This window comes from Triticum aestivum, chromosome 4A (assembly GCF_018294505.1).
Source record: "Triticum aestivum cultivar Chinese Spring chromosome 4A, IWGSC CS RefSeq v2.1, whole genome shotgun sequence".
Lineage (NCBI taxonomy): Eukaryota > Viridiplantae > Streptophyta > Magnoliopsida > Poales > Poaceae > Triticum > Triticum aestivum.
In genome coordinates, this window is record NC_057803.1 from 639,929,298 (window position 1) to 639,953,664 (window position 24,367).

The 24,367-nt window shown below is 46.9% G+C and overlaps 1 pseudogene; it reads right to left on the reverse strand.

Annotated features, from left to right (window-relative positions):
* Positions 1 to 15,913: 15,913 nt before the first annotated feature.
* The window catches only part of LOC123084169 (uncharacterized), a 159,755-nt pseudogene continuing 151,301 nt past the window's right edge, over positions 15,914 to 24,367 (reverse strand).

Sequence of the window (24,367 nt, forward strand, 5' to 3'; positions counted from 1 at the left end):
CTATGATTTTAAACTTGCCGGTGAGAAGAGGTTATTTGATATTAGCTCACTTGATGAATGGAGAACCCAAGCTTTTGAAAATGCCAAGTTGTTTAAAGAAAAAGTTAAAAGATGGCATGACAAAAGGATACAAAAGCGTGAGTTTAATGTAGGTGATTATGTATTGCTATACAACTCTCGTTTAGGATTTTTTGGAGGAAAACTTCTCTCTAAATGGGAAGGCCCCTACGTCATCGAGGAGGTCTATCGTTCCGGTGCCATAAAAATCAACAACTTCGAGGGCACGAATCCGAAGGTGGTAAATGGTCAAAGAATTAAACATTATATCTCAGGTAATCCCATAAATGTTGAAACCAATATTATTGAAACCATAACCCCGGAGGAATACATAAGGGACACTTCCCGGAACGTTTCAAACCCCGAAAAGGAATAGGTATGTGGTACGGTAAGTAAACCGACTCCAAAACAATTTTTAAGGCAATATTTCTTCATTTTGGAATATTTAGAAAAATAGAAAAATAAGTAGCAATCCGGGAAGGACACGAGGGCCCCACGAGGGTGGTGGGCGCGCCCTACCCCCTGGGCGTGGCCCCCTACCTCGTGAGCGCCTCGTGTGCTTTCCGGACTCCGTTTTCTTGCACGATACGTATTTTGGTCGGTAAAAATTCATTATATAACCTCCCGAAGGTTTTGACTCGCGTATCACGCAAAAATCCTCTGTTCTTGTTTCGAGTGTTTTCTGTCAGGGTTTTCCAGGCTAGGCATCATGTCGTCTCCCTCCTCCAACAATGGTGACAACGATGCTTGGCTAATGAAGATAGATCTGAAGAGGGAAGAACCCACGAGGGTCAACAAGGATGAAAGAATCAAGAAGGACACGGAGGATCAAGCTCCAGCAGCAAAAGACACCCTTCAAATTGATCATAACCTTCTTACCCCAACTGAGATCGAGACTTTCAAGATGATCGAGTTAGCTCGTGTTCAAAACAAGTATCTCACACAAGAAAATATTTTATTGAAGGAGCATATTGTCGCACTCAAGGGCATTATTCGCAAGCTGGAGGACCTCTTACGCTCGATGTGCGATTATCCGTCACCTCCACCGTCTCCTCCAACAAAGAAGAATTGAGTATCTGGGTATGGGCACTCCCCTTGGCAACTGCCAAGCTTGGGGGAGGTGCCCCGGTATCATATCACCATCACAACTCCTATCTTTACCGTTTTTCTTAGTTCGATCCTATTAGTAGTATCTTGATCTAGTAGAATAAAGTTTATGGCATGATATAGTTTTGAGTTTTGCTTTATGATCCCTCTATGTAATCGAGTCCGTGAGTTATATATAATAAAGATTAGTGTTGAGTCAAGGGCTTGATTATTTTGCCATGATCTTGGGTGAATAAAATAAAGAAGAAAACAATAAAAGAAACAAAAAGTTCATATTGATCTTATTGAGAGTAATGACTTCACATAGAAAGAGTATGATGATTAAAAGTTGTTGGGAGTTGGCGGACATAGCTTTGGTCATTGTTGCAATTAATAGGAAGTAATAAGGAAAGAGAGGTTTCACATATAGATATATTATCATTGACATCTTTTATGATTGGGAACACTCGTTAAAATATGACATGCTAAAGAATTGATGTTGGACAAGGAAGACAACATAATGAGTTATGTCTTTCTTATATCTGAGATAAAGTATGTTGTCATGGTTCCTCTAACTTGTTGAGCTTGCCTTTCCCCCTCATGCTAGCCAAATTCTCAGCACCAAGTAGAAATTGAAAGTGCAACTATCCCTAGGTGGTTTTGGGAATTCATAACAACATATAGCTCATTGAGCTAATGCTATTCCAAGATGATTATTTCAGGAAAGCTCAATGATTGGCATGGCATGGATGTGAAAGTGGAACCCTCAAAATGCTAAGGAAAAAGGATTGGCTCAAGCTCAAAAGCTCAAGACTCTTCATTTTATATTTTAGTGATCCAAGATCACATTGAGTCTTTAGGAAAAGCCAATACTATCAAGGAGGGATGATGTATTGCTTAATGAGCCTCTTGCTTCATGTGCTTAGTGATATGCTCCAAAACCCTCAACTACGTTCCCATATCCACATTTGACCTAAACCCTAAGCCAAACTCGGTCCTACCGATTCTTCCTATCCGGCGCCATCGAGTTTCACTTGTCATTAGCCACTGCCAAACCCTAGCAATTCGGTCCTACCGATAGGGATCTCGGTCTCACCGAGATGGGGTTGCAAACTCTCTGTTTCCCTTTCATAACTTTTCGGTCTCACCGAAAGAGCGAATCGGTCCCACCGAGATTGCAATGTAAATTCAGTGTTTCCCCTTTGTAACTTTCGGTCTCACCGAAAGAGCAAATCGGTCCCACCGAGTTTGCCTGACCAACTCTCTGGTTAGCTAATTACCAAATTCGGTCTCACCGAGTTTGTGTAATCGGTCGCACCGAGATTACGTTATGCCCAAACCCTAACCATATCGGTCCTACCGAGTTGCATGTCAGTCCCACCGAAAATCTCTAACGGTCACTAGGTTTACATTTTCGGTCCGACCGAGTTTGTTGATTCGGTCCCACCGAGATTGGAAAACTGTGTGTAACGGTTGGATTTTGTGTGGAGACTATATATACCCCTCCACCTCCTCTTCATTCATGGAGAGAGCCATCAGAACACATACACCATTCCAACTCATATGTTTTGAGAGAGAACCACCTACTCATGTGTTGAGACCAAGATATTCCATTCCTACCATATGAATCTTGATCTCTAGCTTTCCCAAGTTGCTTTCCACTCAAATCTTCTTTCCACCAAATCCAAATCCTATGAGAGAGAGTTGAGTGTTGGGGAGACTATCATTTGAAGCACAAGAGCAAGGAGTTCATTACCTACACACCATTTGTTACTTCTTGGAGAGTGGTGTCTCCTAGATTGGATAGGTGTCACTTGGGAGCCTCCGACAAGATTGTGGAGTTGAACCAAGGAGTTTTTAAGGGCAAGGAGATCGCCTACTTCGTGAAGATCTACCGCTAGTGAGGCAAGTCCTGTGTGGGTGATGGCCATGGTGGGATAGACAAGGTTGCTTCTTCGTGGACCCTTTGTGGGTGGTTGCTTCTTCGTGGACCCATCGTGGGTGGAGCCCTTTGTGGACTCGCACAACCGTTACCCTTCGTGGGTTGAAGTCTCCATCAACGTGGATGTAGGATAGCACCACCTATCCGAACCACGGGAAAAACATCCGTGTCTCCAATTGCGTTTGAATTCTCCAAACCCTTCCCTTTACATTCTTGCAAGTTGCATGCTTTACTTTCCGCTGCCTATATACTCTTTGCATGCTTGCTTGAATTATGTGATGATTGCTTAACTTGTCCTAAATTAGCTAAAATCTGCCAAGAACTAAAATTGGGAAAAGGTTAAGTTTTTATTTGGTCAAGTAGTCTAATCACCCCCCTCTAGACATACTTCGATCCTACAAGTGGTATCAGAGCTTTGATTTCCATTTTGGTGGTCATAGCCTTGGTTTCACAACTTAGGAGAGTATGGCGTCTAGCGAGGGAAATTATCACTGTAGAGGTCCTTACTTTGATGGTACTAATTTTGCTAGTTGGAAGCATAAAATGAAAATGCATATTATTGGACATAACCCCGCCGTTTGGGCTATTGTGTGTGTTGGCTTGCAAGGTGACTTCTTTGATGGGAGAGAACCAAACCGTGAAGCTACCGCGGATGAGTTGAAGATGTTACAATACAATGCTCAAGCTTGTGATATTCTCTTCAACGGATTGTGCCCCGAAGAATTCAACAAAATCAGTCGCCTTGAGAATGCAAAGGAAATTTGGGACACTTTGATTGATATGCACGAAGGTACCGACTCCGTCAAGGAATCCAAGCTGGATGTACTTCAAAGCCAACTTGACAAGTTCAAGATGAAGGATGGTGAAGGTGTCGCTGAAATGTACTCTAGGCTTGCTCTCATCACAAATAAGATTGCCGGCTTAGGAAGTGAAGAGATGACCGATAAATTCATCATCAAGAAGATTCTAAGAGCCTTGGATGGAAAATATGATACCGTGTGCACATTGATCCAAATGATGCCCAATTACAAAGATCTCAAGCCAACGGAGGTGATTGGAAGAATTGTTGCTCATGAGATGTCACTTAAGGATAAAGAGGAACTTCACAACAAATCAAGTGGTGCCTATAAAGCCTCATGTGAAGCCCCTACATCATCAAGTGAGAAACAAGACTTCAATGAAGAATTGAGCTTAATGGTGAAGAACTTCAACAAGTTCTACAAGTGTAGAAGCAAAGATAGAAGCTTCAAGTCAAGGTCCTACAATGACAAAAGATCTTCTAGTCGAGAGAGAAACTGCTACAATTGTGTAAGACCCGGACACTATTCCAATGAGTGTACGGCTCCCTACAAGACAAGAGAAGATTCTCCAAGAAGAAGAAGCAAAGAATCACCACCAAGAGAGAGAAGGAGTAGAGATGATCGTTATGAACGAAGATACTCACGGAGAAGCAAGGATTCGGAAAGGAAGGAAAAATCATCAAGGAGCTACACAAGACGAAGACATCAAGCTCATGTTGGTGAATGGGTATCCGGCTCCGACTCCGACAGCCACTCCGAGAGAAGTTATCACTCCGACTCCGAAGATACTCAAGATGAAGGTGTTGCCGGTCTAGCACTTGTATCAACCAACTCCTATGACATATTTGACTCACCAAATGAAGGAATTGGAAGATGCTTCATGGCCAAAGGTCCTAAGGTAACACACCCCGAGTATGTTGATTTCAATAGTGATGAAGATGACTTGTTAGGTGATGATTTGCTTGTTGACAACTCTAGTGATGAATACTATGATGAAATGTCAATTAAATATGCTAATCAAGATAAAACGAATGACAATGATAAGGAGAAGATTGAGGCCCTAACTAAAGAACTAAACACTCTTAAGATAGCTCATGAAACCATCTTTGAAGATCATCGAGAACTTTTAAGAGCTCATGAGAAATTACGCTTTGAAAAGCTCAATCTTGAGCAAGAGCATGAGTTCTTAAAAGCAATCAATGATGATCTCCGCAAGAAAAGTTCTTCTTACATTGCCAAGCATTTACTCTTATCCACTTACATGCCTCAAGTCAAGTCTAGTAACAAGAACAAGAAAGATTCTTCCTCTAGTAGTAACAATGATCATGCTAAATCCAATATTGTTACTTCTAGTAGCTCTCTTGATTCCACTAATGATTCTCTTCGCCAAGTTACACTTGAGCAAAAAAAATAGTTTATTGATGGGAATTATAGAGAAAGGAGTGTACAAAAGCCTTGTCGGGAGTAAGCAATTCGAGGAAATTGTGCGCAAGCAAGGAATGCACCGGAAGAATCAAGGTGTTGGTTTTGAATGAAAGTTCAATGCCAATGGAGTTGAGTGGGAAGAAGATCAATACCCCAAGACAAAGTTTGTCCCTCAACAAGAGAAGTTCAAGGGGACACAAGCTCAAGATGATCTTCCACCACAAGACTACAAGCAAAAAGGCAAGGACAAGCTTCAAGAGGAAATTGATGCATTTGAAGAAGCTCCAAAGACCTTAGTCAAGTGGATTCCCAAGACTACTTCAAGTTCCACTTCATCAAGTACGACTACAACTCCAAGGATTCCCATCAAGATGATGTGGATCCAAAAGAAGAAGAACTAGAGAGTTCTTGAGGGTGACTCCGCCAACATACTTCACTCTTATCATTTTGGCAAGAACAAGTGCAATCAACTTCCACATCGTGCACTAGTTCAAGGTGTCACAAACCCTCTTGTTGGTAAGACAAGGGACAAGGTAACCTAAAAGTTTTCATGGACATCATCTTTTGTGTGCATCACTCTATGTCTATGGATATCCTTGTTTGTTCCTTGTGGGACTAACCCATATAGGTATTGAAAGTGCAATTCACTCAAATGGATAGCTCCAAGTGATCTACATCAACATTGAGCATCCACATCTTCAACATCTACATGAAGTCATCATCGACAAAACCCAAGGTTAGTTCATCCCTCTTAGGGGGGATATCACATCTAGGGGGAGCTTTACTCTAAGACTTGAGCTAAAGCAACTCTAAAGATGTGAACAAAACAATGCTTTATGTAAAAGTGGTAACCCCACTTGAGCTTAAACGATGAGTATGACCTATGATCAAGTGCTCTCACTTGACTCCTAAGTCAATATACTCATATATAGATGACCTTGTCATCACAAATTGCTTGATAGATGCTAGAATTGGTTGTGCATGCCTTGCCACATATTTCATTTGCCATCTTATTGTGTGAGCATGCTGGTTGCATATTTTACTCATTCGAGGACATCCACTTGTTGTTTTGATTGTTTGGTTTTATCTTCTTTTGCCAAGTGGATGGACAAGAATGCCTAAGAACCTCCTCTAGCTATCTATGCTTTTCTTGTCTCAAACTCTATTCATGCTGCATCACAAAATTTGATCAAGTCAGATTCGAACCACTCTGTGTGAGGAGCGCTCGGAGTCCCCGATTCGTTAGACTTAAACTTCCAAAACCTCTTTATGATTCTCGGTCTGACTGATACTCCACTTTCGGTCCTACCGAGATCATTAAGTTGATCTAGGTTTTCGATCTCGGTGCAACCGATTTGAACATTTCGGTCACACCGAGTTTCAGTAACTGCTTGCAGTTATGAATCTCAGTGCCACCGAGTTGTTCCACTCGGTCACACCGACAGCGTCGGGCTATATATAGTCACGGGCAAAATTTGGAAATTTCTCCAAACCCCTCACCCGCGCGATAGCCTGCTCTGCCCTCGTGGTCTCGGGATCATCTTCTCGCCGCCAGCCGCCTCCAGTCGCTGGTCTCCATCGCCGTCAACGGGAATTCTGCCCCGCCGTTGCCGCCGTAGCAAGTCTCCGCCGAACTAGGGTATGGACTTGATCACAGTGCTATTCCCCGTCCGATTCCTAGCACATTGTGTTCTTCATGATTCTTGCCACAATTGAAACACTCCTATCTAGTCAATGCGCTCGTAGATTAGCTTTGATTCGAAAATTTTAGGGTTTGGTTTCCGCCGAAACCATCTCGGACCCACTGAGTTGAAAAAGTCGGTCCCACCGATTTGGCTTATGCCATTGCACAAGTGAGACTCGGTCTGACCGAGAATTACATATCGGTGTGACCGATTTTGGAACTCAGTGAAACCCTAGCAGTCTCGGTGCCACCGAACTGTGACTCGGTCCAACCGAGTTCACCAGTTCAGGTGCCAAAACTGCTTCGGTATCACCGAGTTTAAAAATCGGTAGATCCGAGATGATTTCAGTGGTAAACTAAAACTAAGTTTTTGGATCATTCTTTTGCAAAAATCTCTGCATTTTGTGATGCTCATCTAGTCTATCTCATCTATAAACTATTCATAGGGTCAGCAGTCAGTTGCAGCATGTCTGATCAAAGTGATAGCCAAAACATGTCAGAGCAGCAGGTGCACATGAGTGAGGGCACTAGTCCCTCAAGTTCTTCTGATGAAGGCAGCAGGAGCACCCCTAGCAACTTGCCAAAGGCTGCCACGAGACAGAGGAAGAAGAGGACTTCAGATTCCGAAGATGAGGACTATGTGGCAGAGGAAGAGGCCACTTCCAAGAGAGTTGAGCCAGCTCAAGGCACAAAGCCAGGGCTGAAAATCAAAAGGCCAGCAGGCAGGCAGCCAATGTCAAAGGCCAGAATGTCAACTGAGAAGCCCATAGAGCCAGTTGCAGCTGAGGGCAAGAAAAGAAAGGAAAGGGTGAAGAAGACTGTGGCTAGAGTGCTTGGCAAAGCTTCCATCATGGAAGAGGAAGAAGAAGAAGAGATAGCTGCACCAGCGCCCAAGGCACCCAAGCTAATGGGAGATGCCATAAAATCAGGGGGAGCTGCTTCCAAGGCCAAGCCAGCTCCAAAGCCAAAGCCAAAGAGGAACACAAGAAGCATTCCTGCAGCTGAGAAGAACAAGGCCCCAGTGTCTGAGACTGTTGCTGAAGAAGAGGATGAAGAGCAAATTCTGAGAAAGCTAAATCCCAAGATCCCAGACCACAACGATGCTCATCCTGTGGCTGAGGACATGAAGCTCAGGAGAGATTCAGGGCTGAGGAAGTGGAGAGAAGCAGACCCATATGCTTCAAGGAGAAGGACAGCAGTTGACTACAGGTTTCACACCAAGGAGCAGCAGGATTTCTATGAGACTGTTTTGCTTGATAAGAAGCCAATTGTCTGTGATATGAGATGGGTCGACTGGACCTACATGAGGGAGAAGGAGGAACACTACCCAGGAGTATATGACAGCTTTAATGCTTGTGGAGTTGCTGACTTTGTTGGGCAGAAGCTCACAAAGTGGAACGAGGAACTGATCATGCAATTCTACTCTGCGGCACACTTTTATCCAAATGGGAGGATCACATGGATGTCTGAGGGTATGAGGTACCAATCCACTGTTGAGGAATGGGCAAAGTTGATTAATGCCCCAAAGGAGCATGATGATGACATGGACATATATGCCAAGAAGAAGATGGACCACAACTCAATGTCCAATATGTACAAGGAGATCCCAAATGAAGCACTTGATACTTTCAAGTTTGGCTCAGTGCATTATCTTCTGTCAGGTCTGCCAACAATCAATTGGATACCAAGGCACACCTTACTTCCCAAGTCTGGAGATCACAAGATGATCAGAGGCCATGCTATCAACTTGCTACATGTGTTTGATGTGCCTTAGAAGTTCAAGGTGATGAGCCTCATAGTGGAAACAATCAAGAGGACTGCAGCAGATCAGAAGAGGAGTTGCGGCTATGCCCCTCAAATTCAGGAGCTCATCAACTCCAAGATGGGCACGGGCATATATTTATTGGACAAGGAACATTTGCCCATCCGTCCAGATTTTGAGGACAATCAAGTTGTCATGATTGAGAACGAGCCATCATCTGCCCAAGCATACGCAAAGAAGGAGAAGGCGAGGAAGGAGAAAGCTGCCAAGATGCCTACTCAAGAGGAGGCATCTGAGTATTTCTTGAAGACTAAACAAGAGCAGCTTGGTTACTTGATTGCATCTACGCTAAGGATTGAGCAAAGTCTGGCCACCCTCACTCAGAATCAGCAGAGCCGAGAGAGAATCATGGAACAGAAGTTCTATGACTTGGATGTCAAAGTAACAGAAGTTCAGTCTGCAGTGGAGCAGCTCCAGGAGGACATGCAGGAGAGGAGAGGCAGGACTACCACTAATGCCTTTGCTAGAGTGCCAAGAGGTCCGAGGTCGTCTGCCGTGCCAGTTGCTGACACAAGAGCCACCACCTCAGCACCAGCCACAACCTCAGTTCCACCAGCTCCAGCATCTACTTCAGCTCCAACTCCAGCGTCTACTTCAGCATCTACCGAAGCCTTCGTCCTTGGAGTGATCCGGACTCCACCACCACCTGAAGATCAAGCCTGAGCGTCGATTTAGCACTATGCGTTTTCTAGGAACTTTTTGGTAACTTGTTGCCAAAGGGGGAGAAGATGTATAGATCATAGGCTTCGAGAGAGAGTGTGTGCTTTTCTCTCTTGCTTTATTTAGTGTTTTTTTCGAACTTGTCTGCTTTTGAGTGCTTGAGATATTATGCTTGTGAGACATTGATGATCATGTGTTTGATCATAAGCTACACTTAATGTTTGCTTAATGCTATTATCTTATCTATCTTATGTGATCATTCACTATTCTTGGTGATGAGTGCATGTATTTCATTCTTATCATTTTAAGAGCTCCACCAAGATGTATGTGACATGGAAGGGTAACCCATGACTCTAACTCCTTGTGCATTTGCAGTCCAAAGCAAATTTGAAATATGCACAAGTTTAGGGGGAGCTCTTACTTATCACATACTTCTCAAAGCGACGATATATTTCATGCTTATTATCATTTGTCGAAGCTTTGATCTATATGTTGTCATCAATTACCAAAAAGGGGGAGATTGAAAGTGCAACTATCCCTAGGTGGTTTTGCTAATTCATAACAACATATAGCTCATTGAGCTAATGCTATTCCAAGATGATTATTTCAGGAAAGCTCAATGATTGGCATGGCATGGATGTGAAAGTGGAACCCTCAAAATGCTAAGGAAAAAGGATTGGCTCAAGCTCAAAAGCTCAAGACTCTTCATTTTATATTTTAGTGATCCAAGATCACATTGAGTCTTTAGGAAAAGCCAATACTATCAAGGAGGGATGAGGTGTTGCTTAATGAGCCTCTTGCTTCATGTGCTTAGTGATATGCTCCAAAACCCTCAACTACTTTCCCATATCCACATTTGACCTAAACCCTAAGCCAAACTCGGTCCTACCGATTCTTCCTATCCGGCGCCACCGAGTTTCACTTGTCATTAGCCACCGCCAAACCCTAGCAATTCGGTCCTACTGATAGGGATTTCGGTCTCACCGAGATGGGGTTGCAAACTCTCTGTTTTCCTTTCGTAACTTTTCGGTCTCACCGAAAGAGCGAATCTGTCCCACCGAGATTGCAATGTAAATTCAGTGTTTAACCTTTGTAACTTTCGGTCTCACCGAAAGAGCAAATCGGTCCCACCGAGTTTGCCTGACCAACTCTCTGGTTAGCTAATTACCAAATTCGGTCTCACCGAGTTTGTGTAATCGGTCGCACCGAGATTACGTTATGCCCAAACCCTAACCATATCGGTCCTATCGAGTTGCATGTCAATCCCACCGAAAATCTCTAACGGTCACTAGGTTTACATTTTCGGTCCGACCGAGTTTGTTGATTCGGTCCCACCGAGATTGGAAAACTGTGTGTAACGGTTGGATTTTGTGTGGAGGCTATATATACCCCTCCACCTCCTCTTCATTCATGGAGAGAGCCATCAGAACACATACACCATCCCAACTCATATGTTCTGAGAGAGAACCACCTACTCATGTGTTGAGACCAAGATATTCCATTCCTACCATATGAATCTTGATCTCTAGCTTTCCCAAGTTGCTTTCCACTCAAATCTTCTTTCCACCAAATCCAAATCCTATGAGAGAGAGTTGAGTGTTGGGGAGACTATCATTTGAAGCACAAGAGCAAGGAGTTCATTACCTACACACCATTTGTTACTTCTTGGAGAGTGGTGTCTCCTAGATTGGCTAGGTGTCACTTGGGAGCCTCCGACAAGTTTGTGGAGTTGAACCAAGGAGTTTGTAAGGGCAAGGAGATCGCCTACTTTGTGAAGATCTACCGCTAGTGAGGCAAGTCCTGTGTGGGCGATGGCCATGGTGGGATAGACAAGGTTGCTTCTTCGTGGACCCTTTGTGGCTGGTTGCTTCTTCGTGGACCCTTCGTGGGTGGAGCCCTGTGTAGACTCGCGCAACCGTTACCCTTGGGTGGAGCCCTGTGTGGACTCGTGCAACCGCTACCATTCGTGGGTTGAAGTCTCCATCAACGTGGATGTAGGATAGCACCACCTATCCGAACCACGGGAAAAACATCCGTGTCTCCAATTGCGTTTGAATTCTCCAAACCCTTCCCTTTACATTCTTGCAAGTTGCATGCTTTATTTTCTGCTGCCTATATACTCTTTGCATGCTTGCTGTGATGATTGCTTTACTTGTCCTAAATTAGCTAAAATCTGCCAAGAACTAAAATTGGGAAAAGGGTAAGTTTTTATTTGGTCAAGTAGTCTAATCACCCCCCTCTAGACATACTTCGATCCTACAGAAATGCTACTTGTGCTTCCAAATATCCCTAAACCAGTTTTGCCATGAGAGTCCACCATATCTACCTATGGATTGAGTAAGATCCTTCAAGTAAGTTGTCATCGGTGCAAAGCAATAAAAATTGCTCTAAATATGTATGATTGATTGGTGTGGGAGAAATAAGCTTTATACGATCTTGTGATGTGGAAGTAATAAAAGCGACGAACTGCATAATAAAGGTTCATATCACAAGGGGCAATATAAAATGACGTTCTTTCGCATTGAGATTTTATACATCCAACCATAAAAGCGCATGGCAACCTCTGCTCCCCTCTGCGAAGGTCCTATCCTTTATTATTATCTTCTACTTTATGCAAGAGTCATGGTGATCTGCACCTTTTCCTTTTTATTTTATCCTTTGGCAAGCTCAGCATGTTGGAAAGAACATGATATATATATCTAATTGGATGTAGAGGAGCATGAACCATTATTGTTGACATTACCCTTGAGGTAAAAGGTTGTGGGGCAAAACTATAAGGCCCTATCTTTCTCTGTGTCCGATTAAAACTCTGTAACCACAAGTATCGCGTGAGTGTTAGTAATTATGGAGGACTAAATGATAATTGAGTATGTGGACTTGCTTTTCAGCTCTGACATAGACTCTTTCTGATGTTATGATAAATTGCAATTGCTTCAATGACTGAGATCATAGTTTGTCGGAGTCCAATAAGGTTTATGATTTATACTTTTGCATTGTGAATAGATCATCACTTGAACATAAGTAATCATATGACAAAACCTATATATGTTGCTGTTATAAGAATAATCATGATGCCTTCATGTCCGTATTTTTTTATCGACGCCTCTACCTCTAAACATTAGGACATATTTATTGTTATCGGCTTTTCGCTTGAGGACAAGCGAGGTCTAAGCTTGGGGGAGTTGATACGTCCATTTTGCATCATGCTTTTATATCGATATTTATTGCATTATGGACTATTATTTCACTTTATGTCACAATACTTATGGCTATTCTCTCTTATTTTACAAGGTTTACATAAAGAGGGAGAATGCCGGCAGCTGGAATTCTGGTCTGGAAAAGGAGCAAATATTAGAGACCTATTCTGCGCAACTCAAAAAGTCCTGAAACTCCACGGAACGTCTTAAAAGAAATAAAGAAAAATCCACGCCAAAGATGAAGGCCAGGGGGCCCACACCCTGCTAACGAGGGTGGGGGGCGCGCCCCCTATCTCGTGGGCCCCCTGGTGGCTCTCCGATGCCCATCTTCTCCTATATGAGGTCTTTCGATGAGAAAAAAATAGAGAGGAACTTTTCGGGATGAGACTCCGCCGCCACGAGGCGGAACCTTGGCGGATCCAATCTAGAGCTCCGGCAGAGCTGTTCTGCCGGGGATACTTCCTTCCCGGTGGGGGAAATCAACACCATCGTCATCACCAATGCTCCTCTCATCGGGAGAGGGCAATCTCCATCAACATCTTCACCAGAACCATCTCATCTCCAAACCCTAGTTCATCTCTTGTATCCAATTCTTGTCTCAAAGTCCGGGATTGGTGCTAGTAGGTTGCTAGTAGTGTTGATTACTCGTTGTAGTTGATGCTAGCTCGTTTAATTGGTTGAAGATCATATGTTCAGATCCTATATGCATATTATTACCCCTCTGACTATGAACATGAATATGCTTTGTGAGTAATTACGTTCATTCCTGAGGACAAGGGAGAAGTCTTGCTATGAGTAGTCATGTGAATTTGGTAATCGTTTGATATTTTGATAAGATCTATGTTGTCTAGCCTCTAGTGGTGTTATGTGAACGTCGACTACATAACACTTCACCATTACTTGGGCCTAGAGGAAGGCATTGGGAAGTAATAAGTAGATGATGGGTTGCTAGAGTGATAGAAGCTTAAACCCTAGTTTATGCGTTGCTTCGTAAGGGGCTGATTTGGATCCATATGTTTCATGCTATGGTTAGGTTTACCTTAATACTTTTGTTGTAGTTGCGGATGCCTGCAATAGAGGTTAACCATAAGTGAGATGCTTGTTCAAGTAAGAACAGTACCCAAGCACCGGTCCACCCACATATCAAATTATCAAAGTATCAAACGCAAATCATATGAACGTGATGAAAACTAGCTTGACGATATTCCCATGTGTCCTCGGGAGCGCTTTTCCTATTATAAGAGTTTGTTCTGGCTTGTCCTTTACTACAAAAGGATTGGGCCACCTTGCTGCACTTTATTTACTTTTGTTACTTGTTCTTCATTACAATTTATCATATCACAAAACTATATGTTACCACTTATTTCAGTACTTGCAGAGAATACCTTGCTGAAAACCGCTTATCATTTCCTTCTGCTCCTCGTTGGGTTCGACACTCTTACTTATCGAAAGTAGTACGATAGACCCCCTATACTTGTGGGTCATCACGCGCCCTATCCCCTGGGCGTGTCCCCTGCATCGTGGGCCCCCTGGTGGCCCTCTGATGCCCATCGTTGGCTATATGGAGTCTTTCATTGAGGAAAAAATCATAAGCAAGCTTTCGAGATGAAACTCCACCACCACGAGGCAGAACCTTGGCGCAACCAATCTAGGGCTCCGGCGGAGCTGTTCTGCCGGGGAAACTTCCCCACGGGAGGGGGAAATCATCACCATCGTCATCACCAATGATCCTCTCATCGGGATGGGGTCAATATCCATCAACGTATTCACCAGCACCATCTCATGTCAAACACTAGTTCATCTCTTGTATCCAATCTTTGTCCCAAAGCCTCAGATTGGTACCTCTAGGTTGCTAGTAGTGTTGATTACTCCTTGCAGTTGATGCTAGTTGGTTTACTTGGTGGAAGATCATATGTTCAGATCCATTATGCCTATTAATACCCCTTTGATTATGAACATGAATATGATTTGTGAGTAGTTACATTTGTTCCTGAGGACATGGGAGAATTCTTGCTATAAGTAGTCATGTGAATTTGGTATTCGTTCGATATTTTGATGAGATGTATGTTGTCTTTCCTCTAGTGGTGTCATGTGAACGTCAACTACATGACACTTCACGATTGTTTGGGCCTAGGGGAAGGCATTGGGAAGTGATAAGTAGATGATGGGTTGCTAGAGTGACAGAACCTTAAACCCCAGTTTATGTGTTGCTTCGTAAGGGGCTGATTTGGATCCATATGTTTCATGCTATGGTAGGTTTACCTTAATACTTCTATTGTAGTTGCAGATTATTGCAATGGGGGTTAATCAAAAGTGGGATGCTTGTCCATGGAAGGACAGTACCCAAGTACCGGTCCACCCACATATCAAATTATCAAAGTACCGAACGCGAATCATATGAGCGTGATGAAAGCTAGCTTGACGATAATTTCCATGTGTCCTCGGGAGTGCTTTACTTTATATAAGAGTTTCTCCAGGCTTGTCCTTTGCTACAAAAAGGATTGAGCCATCTTGCTGCACCTTATTTACTTTTACTATTTGTTACCCATTACCAATTACCTTATCACAAAACTATTTGTTACCGATAATTTACTGCTTGCAGAAAATACCTTGCTGAAAACCGCTTATCATTTCCTTCTGCTCCTCGTTGGGTTCGACACACTTACTTATCGAAAAGGCTATGATATATCCCCTACACTTGCGGGTCATCAGAGGGCGGCGACACCTGGGCCCCAGCGCGCTGAAGATGGCGGAAAGCCTAATGCACCGGCTGGAGATGAGCCGGATGGCAAGCAGCTGCTCGGTGAGGGTTTGTGGGGCGTTGGGCGTGATCGTGGCACCAGCCCGCCTCCACTCATTACGATGAGCTTCGACGGCTTGGCTGGTGGCGACAGAATAACCAGGAAAGTACTCTGCATAAGAATAAAAAAGAAATATGAAGCCACAAGCCGACTCATATGACAAGTCGGCCAGCATAAGAAATAGGGATAACTCACCATCGAGCAAGTCCTCGATCTCACCATAGCCATCTGACAAGGCCTTCTCCTTGTCCGCCCACTTTGAGTGCTTACTCTCGAATTCAGCCTCAAGGGCCTCCTCTGCCTCCTTCAGCTCCTGCAGCTCCGCCTTGTGCTTGTCCGCCTGGTCAGCCAACTGCTTGGCCAAGCGGTCTCGCTCTTGCTCCATCTTGAGGCGCTCCTCCTCCTTAGCGAGTAGTACGGTTTGAGCTTCACCCATTTGCTACCGCAAGGTGGCATTGGCTCCTGCAGAAGATAAGAGAGAGGAGAGATCAGTAAATCAACAAAAAAGGTAGTTGCCAGAAGATCCGACCAGACTGCTCAGGAGTCGGCCCGAATCTCGGGGGCTTCACCCCGCGTGTGCGCTGGCCCGCCCCCACAAGAATAAAGAGAGGAGTGCTTACTCCGGCTGTCGGTCAGCTCGGCGGTCCGCCTGGCCAACTCCTGGACTTGGGTGTTAAAGGTAGCCACACGAATGTTGTGGTAGTCCTAAAATAGAATCAACAAAGGAAAAGAGAAGGTCAGCACTTGGGACCTACATTTAAGTTCCAGACTGCCTGCTCAGCAGCCGTCCCGAAACTCAGGGGCTACACTCAGTGGGTGTGCTGGCGCACCCCCACAGAAGATTGCAAATATCAAAAGAAAAAAGCATAAGGACCATACCCGGACGGCAGCTCGCGACGCCAAGAACTTCTTCGTGCAGTCCTAGAGGGCGTCGCCTTGGGCCTGAAGCAGGAGCGTACTTCTTGTGCAACCTTGTTCAACACACCCGTCCCACCCCCAGGCGTCCACTCTCGTGGGACGACGCTGGTGGCCTCTGCTTCCAAGGCCGACGAGCTCGAGGCTCTGACTTCCTGAGGCCAAGGCGCTAAAGTCGCCCTCATCACACACCGACGCGTCAGAGTGCGGACGACGGGAGTCGCCACCACCAGCTCGCTGCCGACTCGAGGCGCTGGCGGTGCGTCAGGTCGGCTGCCCGGGGCCTCGGCAGCCGGCGTCAGCTGGAACGCTTCCGTCTCCGGGATGATGGCGTCACCTCCCTCCCTCTCCATGACCGACTGGTCATTGCCGGCCGCTCCAGATGGCGTCAGGACATCTGGCGCCGGTGGCATGGAGCTTAGTGGGACGACTAGCTATGGAGCCTGGCCACTCGTGGCTCCACCTACTTGCGCCTTGGCGGCCGCATCCACCTGGGCCTTGGTCGCCTCCCCCTCCCGGGCCTTGGCCGCGGCATCGACCTGGGCCTTGGCTGCTGCATCTGCCTCCTCCTGTGCCGCCTTGGCGGCGTCCGCCTTCGCCTGCTTCGCCCTCTCCTTCTCCCCGCGCGCCTCCCGCGCGTTCTTCTCCGTCGTCTCCCGGAGGTCGACGAGCGGGTCGATGCGGCAGGTGTTGGAAGAGCCCTCCACCCCCCAACGATGGAGGCAGAAGCTGACCACTCAAGGGAGAGCGGGGCTCTGTCCACACATGACAAGGCAAACTCAGAAAGGTTTGCGAGAAAAAACACAGAAAGAACAAAGGAAGATACAAGGAAAGTTGTGCCCTTACGCTGACACTATTGGTGGCTGCTTCAGGGCCCTCTAGTATCGGGCTGCCCTCACGGCGGCCTCCTCCCACCTAGTCGCTGTGGCCGAGCCCTTGGGCTTCTTTGATCGGCCGCCTTGAAGTTGCGCGCCGGCTCGACGCTTCGGTGCGCCGCCTGGTGCGGACGGCGCCGCTAAGGAGCTCGCCCCCTTGTTGTTGGCAACCGACGGGCGGTGCGGCATGTGCTCCTCCTCGTCATCGTCTGGCCAGTCCTCGAGACTTCCGCTGCCTCCTCCGGCGCCGCCTGCTCCATCGCCACCACCCGTGGCATCATCTGCCTCCATGGCGGCCGCCCCCAGATCGGGGTCGTCCACATCGCTCACCGACCGGTCCGACAGGTACTCCTGGCCCTACGCCAGGACGTTGGCGGCCGGCTGGGTCATGAGGAGCTGCAACATGGACGACTAGTCAGTCGACAAAGAAGAGCCTGGCGGACGAAGGAAAGAGCAAGAGTCGGAAAACTTACTGCAGGCGGCAGGTGTGCGCGGGTATACGACCGCTTGCCGAACTTCCACTCCGACTCCGAGAGTTTGAGGTTTGTGATCTCGTTCACTAGGCGGACCACCTCCGTGGCCGACATCTCCTTGGTGCTCAGCCGGCATGGGTCTCGACGCCCACTCATCTGGCTGATCAGATGAGGCCGGCCTTGAAGAGGGAGAACCCGGTGCTCCACGAAGGCGGTTAGCAGATCGGAGGCCTTGAGGCCGTCTGACTCTGACATCTCCTGGTGCCGGGCAACGGTGGCGGTGGAGGCGGCCGACAGATGCTTCGACTTGAAGGTCCAGTTGGTGCGCGGCTCGGTTGGCGGGCCGACCTCATAGGCTGGCAGGTTGACGTTTTTCACGTAGAAGTACGACTTCTACCAGAGCTTGATGGACTGGGTCAAGGCGATGGACGGGAAGCGGTTGCCGGCTCCTGGGCACCGTACCGTGACGAAGGCACCGCACTGAGCCGGCTCGTCCTTGGCGGAGACGACGAGTTTGGTGTAGAAGAATTCTCCCCACAGCTCGAGAGTGGGGAGAACACTGAGGTAGCCCTCACACAGCGTGACGAAGGCTGACAGCAGCACCACCGTGTTCGGTGTGAGGTGGTGCAGCTGGAGGTTGTAGAACTGGAGAAAGGAACAGAGGAAACCACTCACCGACATGCCAAAGCTGTTGGGAAACACATCAATTTCAAAAAACTTCCTACGCACACGCAAGATCATGGTGATGCATAGCAACGAGAGGGGAGTGTGTTGTCCACGTACCCTCGTAGACCGTAAGCGGAAGCGTTATGACAACGCGATTGATGTAGTCATACGTCTTCACGATCGACTGATCCTAGTACCGAAAGTACGGCACCTCCGCGATCTGCACACGTTCGCCTCGGTGACGTCCCACAAACTCACGATCCAGCAGAGTGTCGAGGGAGAGCTTCGTCAGCATGATGGTGTGATGACGGTGATGATGATGCTACCGGAACAGGGCTTTGCCTAAGCACCGCTACGACATGACTGAGGTGGATTATGGTGGAAGGTGGAACCGCACACGACTAAGAGATCAATGATCAACTTGTGTGTCTATGGGGTGCCCCCCTCCCCCGTATATAAAGGAGTGGAGGAGGGGGAGGGCGGGCCCTCCTATGGCGCGCCCCATGGGGAGTCCTACTCCCACCGGGAGTAGGACCCCCCCTTCCCTAGTTGGACTAGGAGTGGAAGGAAGGGGAATAGAGGGGGAAGGAAAGGGGGGCCCGCCCCCCACCCAATTCGGATTGGGCTTGAGGGGGGCGCGCCCCCTCCTAGGCCTCCCTCTCTTCTCTCCCACTATGGCCCAATAAGGCCCATATACCTCCCGGGGCATTCCGGTAACCTCCTGGTGCTCCGATATATGCCCGAACTCACACGGAACCATTCTGACGTCCAAATATAGTCATCCAATATATCAATATTTATGTATCGACCATTTCAAGACTCCTCGTCATGTCCGTGATCATATCCGGGACTCCTAACTACCTTTGGTACATCAAAACACATAAACTCATAATACCGATCATCACTGAACGTTAAGCTTGCGGACCCTACGGGTTCGAGAACTATGTAGACATGACCGAAACTCACTTCCGGTCAATAACCAATAGCGGAACCTGGATGCTCATATTGGTTCCTACATATTCTATGAAGATCTTTATCGGTCAAACCGCATAACAACATACGTTGTTCCCTTTGTCATCGGCATGTTACTTGCCTGAGATACGATCGTCGGTATCTCAATACCTAGTTCAATCTTGTTACCGACAAGTATCTTTACTTGTTCTGTAATGCTACATACCGCAACTAACTCATTAGCTACATTGCTTGCAAGGCTTATATTGATGTGCATTACCGAGAGGGCCCATAGATACCTCTCCGATACACGGAGTGACAAATCCTAATCTTGATCTATGCCAACTCCACAAACACCATCGGAGACACATGTAGAGCATCTTTATAATCACCCAGTTACGTTGTGATGTTTGATAGCACAGAAGGTGTTCCTCCGGTATTCGGGAGTTGCATAATCTCATAGTTAGAGGAAGATGTATAAGTCATGAAGAAAGCAATAGCAATAAAACTGAATGATCATTATGCTAAGCTAACGGATGGGTCTTGTCCGTCACATCATTCTTTAATGATGTGATCCCATTCATCAAATGACAACACATGTCTATGGCTAGGAAACTTAACCATCTTTGATTAACGAGCTAGTCAAGTAGAGGCATACTAGGGACACTCGGTTTGTCTATGTATTCACACATGTACTAAGTTTCCGGTTAATACAATTCTAGCATGAATAATAAACATTTGTCATGATATAAGGAAATATAAATAACAACTTTATTATTGCCTCTAGGGTATATTTCCTTCAGTCTCCCACTTGCACTAGAGTCAATAATCTAGTTCACATTGTCATGTGATTTAACACCAATAGTTCACATCTTTATGTGATTAGTTGACATCTCCATGTGACTAACACCCAAAGGGTTTACTAGAGTCAATAATCTAGTTCACATCTCTATGTGATTAACACACAAAAGAGTGATCATGTTTTGCTTGTGAGAGAAATTTAGTCAATGGGTCTGCCACATTCAGAGCCGTATGTATTTTGCAAATTTTCTATGTCTACAATGCTTTGAATGTTGCTACTCTAGCTAACTGCTCTCACTTTCGATATGTATCTAGATCGAGGCTTAGAGTCATCCAGATCGGTGTCAAAGCTTGCATCGACGTAACTCTTTACGATGAACTCTTTGTCACCTCCATAACCGAGAAACATTTCCTTATTCCACTAAGGATATTTTTGGCCGCTGTCTAGTGATCCGCTCCTAGATCACTATTGTACCCTCTTGCCAAACTTACAGTGAGGTACACAATAGGTTTGGTGACGAAGCTATGTACCTAGGGTAGGGTCATGGATCTGATCAAGATACCCTTCCCAAGGACATCCCTTAAAGAACCAGAAGCAGTCGAAGAAAAATCATCGTCCACTCGACCATAAAGCCATGTTCCACTCGACAATCTTGAAGACACTCGACCATACAAACAACCACTCGACTACCAGAACACTAAGGGCCACTCGCTCTGCAATGGTCGGGATTTAAGTCATAGCTTTAATGGTCATTTATGTACTTTAATTACAGGCGTTACCAGTAACGTATCTACCTTTATGTTCCTTAAACCCTTTGTAACTGAGGGTGGGAGGGGTCTGGCGAACTCTATATAAGCCACCCCCTCCTCAAGGACAAGGGTTCGCACCCCCTGTAACACACACACACGCAGAATCCAGTCGACCACCTCCGGGCTCCGAGACGTAGGGCTGTTACTTCCTCCGAAAAGGGCCTGAACTCATAAAACTCGCGTGTACAACTCCTCCATAGCTAGGATCTTGCCTCTACATTCCTACCCCCATTCTACTGTCATACTTAGAACCACGACAGTTGGCACCCACTGTGGGGCAGGTGTCTTAGCGACTTTTTGGAGAAGTTGCAATTTTTCCGATCCCCTTCATCATGGTTTCAGGCGGAGGTTTGGCTGAGGGCCGTGAGATCCGTCTCGGCGCGCTTGTGTTTGTCGCCGACGACTCCGCTTGGCTTCAGGAGGCTCCACTCGACGTCGACACACTCCCCGTCCGCGGGCAACACACTTTCGCGCGTGCGTCTGTGGCGTCCTCCTGCGGCAGCCGTCAACCCAGTATCGGTCGGCTCCTATGGCTTCCCCCTCCCTGCGGCTCACCGGAGCAAACGTTTCGGTCGATCTAGGCTTCAGCGGTGGGTGAAGCATGCGGTGGCTCGCCAGTCGGCCACCCCTCAAGTCGCGACAATCGAGCCCAATGAAACCCTCTACGACCTGTTCGATCTGTGGACTGGCTCCGTAGCGACTGCATCCGACTGCGATAGTAGCGATCCCGCAGCAAAAGTTTTGATGGTCAATGGACCGCGCAGTCCTCCTGGCTTCACCCGTGAAGACGGAGGCGATGGGGGCAGCGATCCGTCGCGTGTTCATGAAGAGTACCGCCCCGAACCCCTCTCCTCGCAGCCGAGAGAAGAACTTCGCCGCCGGAACATGGATGCACTTGACAATCCTATCGTTGGAGAAACCCCTGAGGCCTAGGCCTTGGAGGAGGTGCGCCTGGCCAACTTGGCTGAGCGCACTCGACTGGAGAATCTCCAGCATGCACTCGACGAGCGTGCTCGACAGCGTGCTCCTGAATCCAGTCGACATCAACTCTTTCCACCTCCGACTCAGGTATACCGAACTGCGATCCAGAATCTCGCAGCTGCAGCCCGGATAGCAAAGTCGATCCAACCTTCCCACTCAGAAGCTGGTCGAGGTCTGGTGCAGATCCGAGCTTTGCTCCGTGCGGTACGAGAGCAGAATATAGCAGTATCTCAGTCGTGGAATAGGATCCATAGCAGGTCCGTGGTTGCAGACACAGTTCAGTCGGCTCATAGCCCAAGATCGCCCCCGAGGCTTTAGGGACGTGGAGACCAACGAGATCAGTACAGAAACCGTGAGCAGTATGATCACCGAGTCGATCGCGATGATCATTGTCGAGTGCCCACACCTCCCCCAAGGAGTGGGTCGTACGTGCATCGGCAACATGATGATAGGCGCCCTCACAGTATGGGGCGAGGGATTCTAGTCGACCCCAGAGAGCCGGGCTTTGATGCGAGATCTATTCTCGTTCAGTGCTTGGTCGACAGAAACAGAGCTCGCCGAGAGGGTCACGACAGAGATCTACCAACCAGCAGCAGGGTGCATGTCTCAGGTCTGGAGTGCTTTAGCAGAGCCATCAGGGCTGCAGTGATTCCCCCCAACTTCAGGTTGGCGACTGGAGTCAGTAAGTTCACTGGTGAGTCCAAGCCTGATACTTGGCTTGAAGACTACCGAGTGGCTGTCCAGATTGGTGGCGGCAATGATAAAGTGGCCATGAAACACCTTCCTTTGATGCTGGAGGGCTCGGCTAGAGCATGGCTGAATCAGTTAGCACCAAGCAGTATTTATACTTGGGAAGATCTTGCCCGAGTATTTGTTAGAACATTCGAAGGTACTTGCAAACGGCCGGCAGGGCTGACCGAATTACAGTGTTGCGTTCAGAAACCGAATGAGCCTTTGAGGGATTATATCCAGAGATGGATCACATTGCATCACACGGTGGAGAATGTGTCTGATCATCAGGCAATTTGTGCCTTTAAAGAAGGCGTCAAGTATCGGGAGTTGAATATGAAATTCGGTCGGACAGGAGATATGACTCTGACTCAGATGATGGAAATTGCCACCAAATATGCCAACGGTGAAGAAGAAGACCGACTCCGGAGTGGCAAGCACAAAACAGTCACCCATGAAATCGTAGGAGGAAATTCCAGTCGGAAGCAGAAGCGCAAAGCCGAGCCAGCTGCTCCTGGTGAAGCCTTAGCCGTGACTCAAGCAAAGTTCAAGGGGAAGCCCAAGGGACCGTCGAACCCCAAGAAAGTAAAAGATCAAGATGGAATTGATGTGCTGGATTTGCCATGCCACATCCACACCAAAAAAGACGAAGAGGGTAATTTCATTTACCCAAAGCATACCACTCGGCAGTGTCAACTCCTAATCCAACAATTCCGAGAGAAACAACCCAAGGAAAAGGAGAAAGAAGCAGACAAGGTTGAGGATGAGGAAGAGGATGACAATGGTTATCCCCATGTAAATTCCACTCTTATGATTTTCGCTGACGTTGAGAGTAAAAGTCGATTGAAAGTCATCAACAGAGAAGTGAACATGGTCGCTCCGGTGACACCCAGTTATTTGAAGTGGTCCCAGACTGCCATTACATTCGACCAGTCCGATCACCCAGCGCACATAGCCACCCCTGGGAGGCAAGCATTGGTGGTTGACCCAGTAGTCGAAGGCACCCGACTGACTAAGGTTCTGATGGATGGTGGCAGTGGCCTGAATATACTGTATGCAGAGACGTTGAAAGGAATGGGCATTCCGATGTCCAGACTCAGTGAAAGTAATATGAGTTTCCATGGGGTCATTCCTGGCAAGAAGGCTGCATCACTCGGCTAGATTGCTCTCGACGTGGTTTTTGGTGATTCCAAGAATTACCGTAGAGAAAAGTTGACATTTGAGGTTGTGGATTTCCAGAGTGCCTATCATGCTATTCTGGGCAGGCCGGCTTATGCACGCTTTATGGCTTGACCATGTTACGTGTACCTCAAATTGAAGATGCCTGGTCCCAAAGGGGTGATCACTATCACTGGTAGTCGGAAGAAGGCGGAAGAGTGCTTCCAAAAGGGCTCAAAGATCGCCGATGCACAGATGGCCATAGTAGAATTGCAAGAATATCAAAAAAATGTAGATCCAAGTGATTTGTTGCGAGCCAAGAAGCCCGCCACATATTCAGTATTCCAGTTGTCTGGCGAAAAAAAGTCGATTCACATTCACCCGACGGATCCCAATGCTGCTCCGACTCACATTTCAACGACACTCGACTCCAAATAGGAAGAAGCGCTCACCCAGTTCCTCCGTGAGAACTGGGACATCTTTGCTTGGAAACCTTCGGACATGCCAAGTGTTCCCAGGGGACTGACTGAGCAC